This window comes from Xiphophorus couchianus, chromosome 5 (assembly GCF_001444195.1).
Source record: "Xiphophorus couchianus chromosome 5, X_couchianus-1.0, whole genome shotgun sequence".
Taxonomy (NCBI): domain Eukaryota; kingdom Metazoa; phylum Chordata; class Actinopteri; order Cyprinodontiformes; family Poeciliidae; genus Xiphophorus; species Xiphophorus couchianus.
Window position 1 is genome coordinate 32,063,246 of NC_040232.1, and position 12,114 is coordinate 32,075,359.

Below are 12,114 nucleotides of genomic sequence, written 5' to 3' on the forward strand. Positions count from 1 at the left end.
CCTGTGAAATACGTTACAAAAGCATTCATAGGCCATAAACCTTTAAGTCTAAAAGTTTGCACTCTTAGACTGCAAACTTCAACGTCTTTGATTGGGTTTTTATGCAATAGTCCGACATGAAATAGAGGAAGACAAAAAATGGATAGATGGCTTTCAAAAATATTTAAAAGAAATTTTTAAATCTTGCTGTATTTACCTCCAATAGTTCAAAATATGTTATAACTACCTCCTGCTGGTGTTACAACTGCAGGTTATTTCAATATTTGCTCATGTTTTTGCCAGTACTTGTTTACTGCGTAGCTCAAACTCAGTCAAACTGGGATCGGTTCAAGTCTTGCTATAGATTCTCAGATGAATTTGGGTCTGGACTTTGACTAGGTCGTACTAACATTATGGTTGGCTGGGAGGTGAAACCTCCTTCCTGCTTGAAGTCTTTTGGAGCTTCTGGCAAGTATTCCTGCCTGACTGACTTTGTAATAAGACTGAAATATAGAGATGTGGACTGTATTTACCAAACAGGTTGCCTGTTTATGCTTATTTGTAAAGGTAGTCCATGTTTCTTTCTTCTTTTTTTTTTGTTTATAAAAAACACAATGTATTTTCTTTTTACTTTACTTTCTTTCTCCCTCCCCTAAACTGCGGAAGAGAAGTCGTGGCAAAGCAACACTCTGCTCTATCTACGTCTTCTATTTCTATTTTCGTCATCTCTGAACGCTTTTATTTCTCCGCCTTCATCACATTAGGTGACCAACGTGGAGCTCCTGATTTTATTTAAATTTTCTGTTTTACCAGCAGCTCAAATTACAGTTATTTATGTTTTTAGCGCTGTGGGAGATATCTTTGACCTTTCATTTGACTTAACAAGTTGATTCCGTCCACATCAGACTGGCTCGGCTCCTGCACTTAAACGCCGGTTTGACATTTTCTACCAAAGCCACTTCCTCTTGTGGCATCCCAGTGCCCTGTGTTTGAGCGCCGGGTAATGAGGGAAAGATTCGTGCCGTGCGAAAGCAGGGGAAGCAAATTGCCTCCATCACAGCTTCTTTTTTGGACTGTAAAAAAGCAATCAGGGGATGGAGTGTCCTGCGGTTTTACAATTGCTCCGTTTTTTGGGGGGGGGGTTTGAGTCAAACCGGGCGTACAACAGGGTGGGTTCCATTAGTTAGTGGTGTTGGAATCTACATTTTGACCTCAAGCTTAAACTAATGTTTGCTCACATGCTGACGCTCCTTCTTTTTTTTCTTTCCTTTTCTCTTTTTCTCTTCTTTTGCTGCTACTGATTGAGTCGTTCCTCTGCTGCCGGCGGAGATCGTTATGGAGAAAAACCGCGAGAGGTGACAATGCAGTTGGCAGCTCCATCTGGCCTGCCATCGGCCATAGAAATCCACATTCTTGAGGAAAGTCTAGAGACAATGCGAGTGGGCGAGTTAGGCCGAGCGCTTGGGACGAGGAACTCTGTGCGGCTACTCCGTGGTCTCATTCGCAAAACCCAAGAATGTCACCACAATTTCATACGCTCCCTGCAGCCAAAGATGTGATGGAGCACATCTGAGAGGCAGCAGCGTCAATTTTCTCCTTTTTACCGCACGGTTGAAACCAAAAATCAGCAACTATTGTTTAAATTACTGCAATTTGGTGCTTACTCCACCTTACTCTTAATTAAAAAAATATATATATTAAGACTTTATGAAGTAAAACTCGAGTCGTTTCCTTATTTTTGTGTCACATTGTTGTCACACCGTGTGTAATTTAATGTAAACGAGATCATCATTTTCCTATAAAAACTATTCTACTTAAGGCTTTACAGTATAGTAGTTTTTCTACTGGACTTCAATAATACTTAAAAGCATGTCCTTAAAAAAAACTCAAATAACTTCATGTATTAAATGAGCAAATGAACATTTTTGGGATGCCAAGGTAAATTCTTCGTTCACACACACACACACACACACACGCACGCACCCCCCCCCACCCCCACCCCCCCCACCCCCCCACACACACACAGTGTGTGAGAGTCCTGCAAAAATAAAAACACAGGTCAATTTTCTTCCTGGTTACTTCTGCATCATTCCAAACAGCAGATAAAATGCCATATTTGACTGACTGTGAGGTTTCTAATTGGTTTTGTTCTCTTTTAACTAAAAGCTTCAAAGCACAGCAGCACAACCGCACACTCATCGGGATTTTTACATTGAAAAAATACTATTGATCGACCCAGATTGACAGAGGATGAAAAGTCAATTCAGCTGTTTGGAAATTGGGACCTACGTATCGTAGTGACACATCGATTTTTTTCTTGTGGCCATATACAGTGTATATATATATATATATATATATATATATATATATATATATATATATATATATACATAGAATGATACAGGTTGAATACCTATCTCAATTTCATAGTTATTTTCTGTCTCCGGCCACACACAATACACAGTAAGAAAAAGTGAAAGATTTCAGAAGGGCACTTTTGTGTTCAGAGGAGAAAGGGCAAGTGCTCTAGCGCCACCTAGTGTCTATCTGTGAACGTCCCTGACTCCAAGACCTCTTCATCCAACAAAACTGACAGGTTGAATAAACTGAGCATTAATTGCAGACACAGCCAAGAGGTTGATTGCAGGTCTGGAGAAGCTGCAGAGATCCACAGCTCAGGTGGAGGGGGGAATCTGTTAGATGTTCGCGTCACAAAAATGTCAAACACCCAAAAATTGCAGCTATATAATTGCAGCAAAATTAGTTTTTTGACCTCTGTAATTTTTTTGTCAGTCAGTTGCATAAAATCCAAATAAATCCCAGTGAAAGTTTGAAAAAGTTCAAAGACTATAAATACTTTTGTAAGACGTGGATTTGGATCTCGTAACAGCCTTCCTTCCAGGTGGCAGTATGTAAAACTGAAAAAATATGAAAAATGATCGATTTTAACAGCACACCAAAATATCTCCAAAGCAGGCACTAAGTGAAACAGGCCTGTAAAAGTTGGGTATGAAAAGACCGGAACCGCTCATTATGAAACGGCATCAACAACATTTGCAAAACAAGGAAAACACAATAAAACCAGGAACCATAACCACATTCGACAGAAGCATCATTAAAACAAAAAACAACAAAAAAACAGGTAAATCATAAAACAGGAAAACCAGAAATTACATATAACACTAAAACATCAAATACAATATCTACCAGCAAAATGTTTAAAAAATATATAAAAGAAAAGAAGGACAAAAAAGAAAACTCGTTACATTACTGGCATATTTTATTCCTGAAGTGACTTGAGAAGGCATTTGTTATGATTCGGTGCCACATAAATAAACTGAATTGAACAAAGGTTTACAAAATGCAGTGTTATAATTTTTTTCCTTTTCTGAAGTTTTACTTTCTTCTAATTAGCCCCGCCATGTAAACTCGCTCATCACATAAAGGCTCGCAAGCCAATAAAACGCCAAAGGGCGGACGGCGTTAAGCCAGGCGGCGGCTTAACGCACTGTAGGCTCAGGCTGACAATGCTTGTCTGGCAGTAATAATGTTATTGCAGGCACCAAAGGTCCGAACAAATGTGCGTGTTTGAATATCCCAAGATTACAATTTCAAAGTCCTCCCCGTGAGCGGGCGAACAATGGAGAGGGTGGGAAGTTAAAAGAGCGGGGCTTCTTTCAAATAAACAGGCATGAGTCGACCCTGAATAGAGCCGCTACGGAGCAGCCGGATTGGTTCTCAAGGGCCGAGACCCCGCGGCCTCTCCGCCTTCTTCTCCTCCTCTTCCTCAGATACCAAACTATTTGATGTAGAAATCACAAACAACCATAATTTAGAACTTTCCTGCAGTTCTTTATGGCATTATTTATGTCTCCTATGAACCTCGGATGGGAAAGTTAGCAAGGGGGTGGGGAAGGAAGGTAGGTTTTAAGGATCCCCCTCTTCTTTATTTTTGTTTTTTTGTGCTATTGCTTAATGAGACTGAAAATACAACTGCACTGTCCTGACTGTGAAGATAGCCTGCAGGCTAATGTAAATTAGTGGAGTGAGGAAACCTGTAGGGCAGAGTCTTGCTGAGCCGATCAGAATGGAGAGAGATGTGGAGAAAGAAAGAGAGAGAGAGTGAGAGAGAGTGTGAGGGAATCAAGTAGCAGGGGGATCTTGGCATGTTTTGGACTCGAAGGGACACTTGTTGCAGTCTCGCACATCAGTGTCAGCTGCTGATGTGTGAAATTTATTGGGACTCGCACTGCGGCCGTGCGAGCTGGCGACCGTTTTGCAAGATGTCGGTTGTTTGTCACTTCTCGAACCCGTAATTCCGGTTAGTTTCGAACAATGGTTCTTTTGAACAACCGCTACAATCATCATTCAATTTAATTCTCCATTCTTCTGCGGATTCCAGGCCGAGGCAGCAGCAGCGGCGGCGGCAGCAGAGGTGGGAGTCTCCCACATTGCATATGTCCTGTCAGGAGTCATGAGTTGCTCTTTTGACCGCTCCGCTTGGCATCTGCTGCCCATGGCCTGTCCATATCTGCATTCTAATGCACCTACCCTGCTGGGATGTTAACTTTAGGCCCTCTGTAATTGATGGCTTCCACACTTCAGCCGAGTATGCCCCCCCGCAAACTCCCCACTTTCCCCACCGATTGTTGGTATATCTCTGTGGTTTGGGGGTCTTTCAGTCAGCCATTGTTCTTTTATGGAGGAATTATAATAGACCAAAAGAGGAAGAAAGAGGACGGGGCCGGGGGAGGGGGGATGGATGAAAAGAGAGTCGCTGCTGATATTTAGTGAACTCCAAAGGGGGAGTTTTCATTCTCATTCTGCAAGTTTGGCACATGCCTTCTGTTACTAAGTGGCAGTGCATTCAAAGAGTCCCTTGCATTTCCCATTCTGTGGCTCCGCTAGGTGCCTAGACTTACAACCCTGGCAGCTGTTGGGCATTCTATGCAGCTATAGACTCCTCTCCACAGGTGAGCTCCCCTACCCAACTCCCAGTCTCCAGTTTTACTCAATAGGGCCCCACCAAGCCCTTTTATCGGCCGGGCAGAGGCTGACTTTATGTGTGCCACTCACACAGACTGCGCAACTCAATGTTCTCAGGGCCTGCGGTCCACGTTGGTTCAGTTTGACTTGGCTTCAGAATGATTCACATCTTGTTTGAGAGTTTTTGAAGTCTGCTCAGGCATTGATTACACTGTAAACAAACAGAGGGATCATGATTGGCTTAGATGATTAGCTTAGAAAAACAAACCTGCGGAGGGGAAAACGCAGTACAGACTCATCAGAGGAGCAGGAGAAGATGTCTAATTTCTTCCAAGTTTGCCATTATGGGATGCTCCACACAATATAAGTTTATGTGATATTGTGCAGCCACAGAGGCCAGCGGTAGACGCTCTATTTTTGTCAGGCAATAATTACTTTAAAAGCTATCGGCTGCATTGGTAAACCATCTTCGGTGATGTTGTTGTTTTGGTTTTGGAACGTTTCAGCAGCTTTTTTTTTTTTTTTCTGAATTCAGCAGCAGACCATTGGCTTGTTTATTTTCTTCTGTGCTCTCAGGGATGCGAGCTGTTCCACATTACACGTGAGGTGTGGTGCCTCTTCCCTCAAAGGCCTCCACTGTCTCCCCCAACACACCCCCACCCCCACACACCCACACCCTCAACCCCACCAAACTGCTGCCAAGCTGGGCTATCTATTCATTTGGTTACTTAAGTGTAATTGCTCCCCTTTGAAGCCTCAGAGAGGCAAATCATTTGCCCTAGCCCCGGGGCAGGAATGGTCACCGTGCCTATGGCGACCCCCTCCCGGTCAGGGAGCGTCGGAGAGACCGCGAGAGGCCAGCTCCCATACGGAGAAGAAATAATACCGCTAGGGCCGCTCAATTTCACCTCCCTTTTCATCCTATTATTTGAAAACTTTTTATTAACAACAGCTTTCTCTCTCATACCAGGGCGCCAGGGGTGGAGGAGGAGGCAGAGGGGAAGGGTTGGGTGAGAGGATAGAGGAAGGGTGGTGGTGTTGGTTGGAGGGGGTTGCCTTTCTGTAGATGTCTGCTGGATTCTCTCCCACACACACACATGCACACACATCATCAATAGTGGCAGGTCCAAGCGGTATTGAGAAAACTGTCCCCTCCAATAGGGCGCGCCGCTCCACCCAGAGTCTTGGTCCATGCAGCCAAAGGCTTCATGCGAACATTACAGTTGAGGCCTACCGATCAGCAGCTGCCTTTCTGCTTCAAATTTGCGCAAAACTTTGTCAAAATTCTGCTAATGTCGAGGAAAGCCCCCCCGCCCAAAAAAATATTTGCAGTTGCAGGGTTTCTGTTAAACAAGAAATGCGATTAAAATCATATATGAATAAGTTTGTTCATGGGGTAAGTCATTAAGAAACATGCCTCCTGCTACTTCCTGTTGTCTTTTCTGCCTGTAACATCCCGTTGTTGACCACTTGACCCGTGTGATGCGGGAAAAAAAGGGTCTCTGATGCAAAATACTCTAATTTAGATGGAGCCAAAGAAATCCACCTCATCCTAGTGCAAAAGTGTTTCAGTGAAAATCGTGAGCTTGTTTTTTTTTCTCAAAATTGTTGTTTTCATTAAGCAAATCATATTCATATTTGCTAATATGAGGGAAAAGCTTGTAATCTGCAGTTTAAACTTCCCCCTATTTTGACACTTAGCATCCCAATGCAACACCTTGAAGCTTGTGGTTTTTGTGTGACAAATGAACTGGCTCATAGTGGTGAAGGTCGTTAAAAGTGTTGCATGGTCATCAACATTCTTACAAAAAATTAAATCTGATAGCACCAAATTACAACCCACTTGCTCCAGCAGAGTCATATTGTGTGTCAGTAGAAACACAGCTGTTCTGTGAAGGCCTGAGAGGTTTGTTAGTGAACACTGATGAACAAACAACACCACAAAAAACACAGCAGACAGGTCAGAGGTTAAGATACTGCGATGTTTAGTTAAAGCGAGGTTGGGGTACAAAATAAAAATACCAATCGTTGAGCATCTCAAGGAATGCTATTCTGTTCCTTATCTCAAAATGCAAAATGTGCAGAGCGAATGCAGGCTATTGCTGCATGACGGTAGGAAAACGTGGAATTATTGTTCAGTACTGCTGCGACAATATCGATGGCAATCATCAGCATTTTCCTCACTCTTCTCTTTCTTTTTATCATCATAATCTTGAGACCAGGCAGACAGGAGAGGCAAAAGCAAAGGAGGGGGATTAGCAGTTCTTGGTGACGATCGATGGTGTTGTCCAGGACGTGTTGCTGTGGACTGTCACCGGGTTGGCATGTCATGACGAGACCGTCTTCAGTCAGAGGCCTCTCCAGATTCACTGCAAGACTGACTGCTACTACATCTTTTCTGCCCACATCATCACCATCTACAGCGACTCTTTTCAAGTTCTTGCATGATATGAATTACAATAACTTTGGGATAAAAAATAAAAATGGAAGCATTTTTGAAATAAGGTGACAAGGATCCAGACTGCATGTGGACACAAAAGGCAGTGAAAATCCACCTGACAAACCAAATGTATTGTCAGGGTGCAGAATTTGAATGCATGGCACCTGAAAAGGTGTTACACGCCAAATACTGCATCAAAGCAGACATTGGGGATTGAAATTTGAGGTCTGCTCAGATCAGGGTGGCTGGTCAGAGTTGGTCAGAGTTGAAGACAAATAGAGCTAAATTTGTATTGGTGGAGACGAAGCCCATTGTGTTGCAGCAACTATCTAGGAGTTATACAAAGACAAAAAGAAAACTTGTGACGTTGTCCCCCACTTTACAATTTTGGTCAACTTTACAATTTTGTGTTGATCCATCACATGAAATCCAAATAAAATATGACATTTGTGACAGTAGAGATTAAAGAAACACAATGTGGACACACAAACACGCACGCATGCATCTGGTTTCCTTCCTTCATTGAGCACATGAGAAAGTACTGGACTCGCCTTCTTTCAACCTGTGACGGGTCGCGGAAACACACAGCAACGTGGAGCACAAAGAGTCCATTTAACGCCAAAAATTACTCCAGCACTTATTGTAATTGTCACAACTCTGACCACACTGACATTGTAATCTCATAATGAGGTAATGGGGGGTTGAAACCGAGTACAGAAGTGCGATTAGAAGGGCGTAGCTCGGCAAAAACGGGTGAAAATGTCAGACTGCAAGGGTTGCGTTTGACGTTTTTTTTTTTTTTCTTATTCTGGGGGTTATGTTGATGCAGACAAACTGATAACAGTCGGCTGCTGGATTCTTCCTTATCCATCTGGAATGCTGCAGCCTAAAGAGATTACTGGAAGTCACTTTTTAAGAGAAAAAACAAAGAGAATAACAAAGTTAAACAAAGAGTATCTGTCATGCCTGAAATATTTGACTGTACTCGGATGCTGCGGCATCAAAGACCTGCTTTTTGGGGTAAAAATGATTATCCCTAAAGTGCACGAGTTGATTCTCAAGACACCATGGAGCCAAATCAATGTGGACAGGCATCCATAAAAAGCCAACCTGGTTATGAATGCTGCATTTTACTTGTATCATTTTGACTTTGAGGTTTTTAAGAGAGAAGCCTTCCCCGCAGTCGAGCCAGATGGTAACAATTCTTCGACATATTACGAGCCGCTCTCTGCCAAATAGCATACCTTTGGGCTATGTTTTCAGTGGGCTATAAAAGCCAATAATGTAATTTTGATCTGTTTTATCAGATATCACCCCAGCCCCGGCTGCGTTTATGTAAGAAAATGTTTAAGCAGGACAAGACGTCTCTCTGTTTTGCTTTTTTTGGGGGGGGGGAACATAGAAGTGCACACCGTGTTCAATACCTGCCCCGCTGAGGGGCTTTGCTTGCTTGACTTCTGTGTCATTCTGAAGCGGAGGAGAACGTCGCTGTGGTGAGACGCATGGATGTAAAAATACTCTCAACCTTTAGGAGTTGTCAACATAATGACATCTGCTGACCAGAGCGAAGGAAAAACAAAAAGAATCGGGGATTCTTTGTGGAAGTGCTTAAAAAGTCTGACCCTGACATCTCTTGGTGCAACAGTGACACGGTAGCAAAGTATCCCAGCGGCGCACCACACTCCCCTGCGGCCCGCCATCAGCTCCATGACTCACCGCTGACCTTGTTGTAATGTTCCAGCTCTCCTCCAGACCCATTTGGAAAATCTTTAGGGAAATGGATTTCTATATTCCACATGACAGAGTGTAAACACACCTGAACACACAGCGTAATAAAAGTTTTTGTGCTCCTTGAACTTTTTCACGTTTCCCTACACTGCAACAACAAACTTCAGAGGAGCGCAGCGGGGTTTTATGTGACAGGCCTACCCAATGTAGTAAGAAAATCAGAAAACTTATTCTCTGAAAAAAAATGTCTGTGGCCGACAAACTGATGGAGAGGTTTCACTCCTGAAAACTCGGTTCGATTAGGGACCAAAACTGCAACATTTGTTACATTTTCAGCTAGTGTGGTTTGGTTTCACACTGCACTTTGTCAAATGATCCAAACCCTTTGAAAAACCTGTTCACTCCCTCGCCTGTGGGGGCGCTGCACCAAAAAACACTGAAGGAAACGGCACCCAAATTTCCCAAAGAAAACAAGAGCACGACTTTCTGTTTCACAAAATGTGAACACAAATAGAGTTGCATCAAATTTTAGAAGTTGTTGGATTTCTCTTTTGTCTTTGATAAAGAAATAAACCCTGAGCCATTTCACCCACTAGCATTAGACTCTCATGTGTCTAGGGTGAGGTGTACATGTATGATATATGCAATATATATATAGGACTTAAATTCCGTTCATAATGGTCTTACAAATGTACTAAAAAGTCTTAAATGTGAGTGTGTGAAACCTGTTGAAGCCAAGCTCTATGACGATTGTCTGCTAGCTCGTAAGGTGACAAAATGTGAAAAAGCGGCGTGCCATCGTGCGCAGGGCGCCGCAGCACAGAACAGCACAGGAGGCAGAGGATTGGTCGTCATCTGCAGATCTTTCTCGCTCATAATGCTTTCGGAATGCAACTGCCCCAATAAAAGAGAGAGAACCACAACAAGGTCGGCTGATTGAGGACATTAGCTCAGGTTTTCCATGGTGATGCTTGTTGTTTTCCTTCTGCTGCCATCACATCCACAACTGGAGGCCTGCTGTGTGGAATTACTCGCGCTAATGGCTCAACACTCTTTTGTTGCAGGAAATCGGACAGCCGAGCTGTAACTGCTAAAATGGTGATTAAAAAAACCCAAATTGCATCATGATGTTGGGTAATTTAGCATGGGGAGGGGGCGGGGGGAGGAGAAGGAGAAGGGGAGTGCGATAAAAAGCCTCTTGCTAAATGAAGCAACTGGCATTATTGACCGGTTATGGGGGAACGTGTAAAGTTGCATGCTGGAGCTAAAGCGTTTTATTTTTTTTCTGTGGGATTTCCGTTGGGGAAAAAATAAATAAAATGAAATAATAAAATCTGACTTTTAAAATAACTCGCCAAATCTGATGGCAGTTAGTAAACTCTAATTAAAGTTTGCAATGGTGACTCTGTAATTTGCAAGTCAGTGGGGGTCTTTAAGTCTTACCCCGGCTTGATTTAATGAGTTACAAACTGCAGTTAATGAGACAAATAGTTCTGCCTGCTTGGCCCATGGCTGTAGCTGCGGCGAAGACCAAACAACTCTATTGGAGATTTGCTTGGTAAATTCCTTGAAGGATTATGTTTTCGTTTTGTTTTTTTCTTTTATATGCCAGAAGCAAATGCTGGAAAATGTTGCATCAGCTTGGTGCCGTTGAGACAAAGAGGAAATCCGTTTGTGTACAAACAGCTGCACCAGCTTCTAATCATATATGACCTTTAAAGAGGAATGTGCTTTTAATTTAAACATCAGAGGAAAAGTAGAATGTGCGCCGTTTCGAGCTTTTATCTCCTGCTAGTCATATCCTCTTATTGCTTATTAAAAGCCGTTGTTGATATCAAACACAACCGGCCTGTTGTAAAGTGACTAAGACAGGGGAGACCCACTGAGCGGGCTGCACGGCACCGTTTTCGTCTCTCATCCTCTGGTCCCACCCCACCCCGGTGGATGAAGCTCACTTAGCTAAACATTTATTCCCTCCCCCCCCACCGTTTCTCTTGTAAATTTGTGGTTGTGTGCAATCCTTTAATGAGCTCCATCTTTGACCCGGGTCGTAGGTTTCCAGGGATGTCATGTCTTGTAAGTCAAGGAAAAGACTTTAACGTCCACATGACTTAATATTAAAGCGGCGCAGTTCGGAAGACGCGAGGTCGGAGCCGGGGAGGTAATGATACCCCATAAATGAGGAACTGTAAAATGAAAAAGATTGGCAGGAACAGTATGAGCCCAGACGTAGAGAACTACTGTACTTCAGACTGGCCTTCGTCTTTATTCAGGTCTACATAAATACCGTGCCTCACAGAGGTATTAATAACTCTTGAAGGTTTTTCTTTTTTTTTTGTCATGTTACAAGCTTTAAAACTTGAATGTGATTTGTGGGAATTTTAGGTTAATTGTGAAGGGGACAGAAAAGTTTACGTGGATTTCAGTTTCTTTTTGTTTTTTACAAACCACTTTATGTGACATCTCTGGATCATAACTTTGTACTTTTTGTGTCATAACTTATTGATGCAAACAGGTGTGTGCAACAAATTATGTTTAGGAGTGTCCCTAAACAACTTTATAACTTCCGATACAATACAGATATTGCAGCTTTGAGTATTGACCAATACTGATATTGACCCGATATGATGTCAGCGCAAATCAAACATCATTTTATGACTTATTTCGTAGTGTGGAACATTAGAAAAGGCTTTATCAAATAATATTACTCAGACAGAGAACAATAGAACAACCGACCCATTTTTTTTTATAAACCAGTGGGTTTTATGGTGGAATACAACCTGCTGGATATAAATTATTTACTAAATACTGAAGCAGAGTGATGCCATCTGCTGCTTATATTGAGATTTTAGATGCAGGTCAATACGATACGATACTCCATTTTTTTTTCTGACATCAGACCAACTTCCCATATCAATATCAGATCAGGACAGCCCTCATTTTAAATATAATAAAGTAAATCATGTAATGACTTCCAGTGA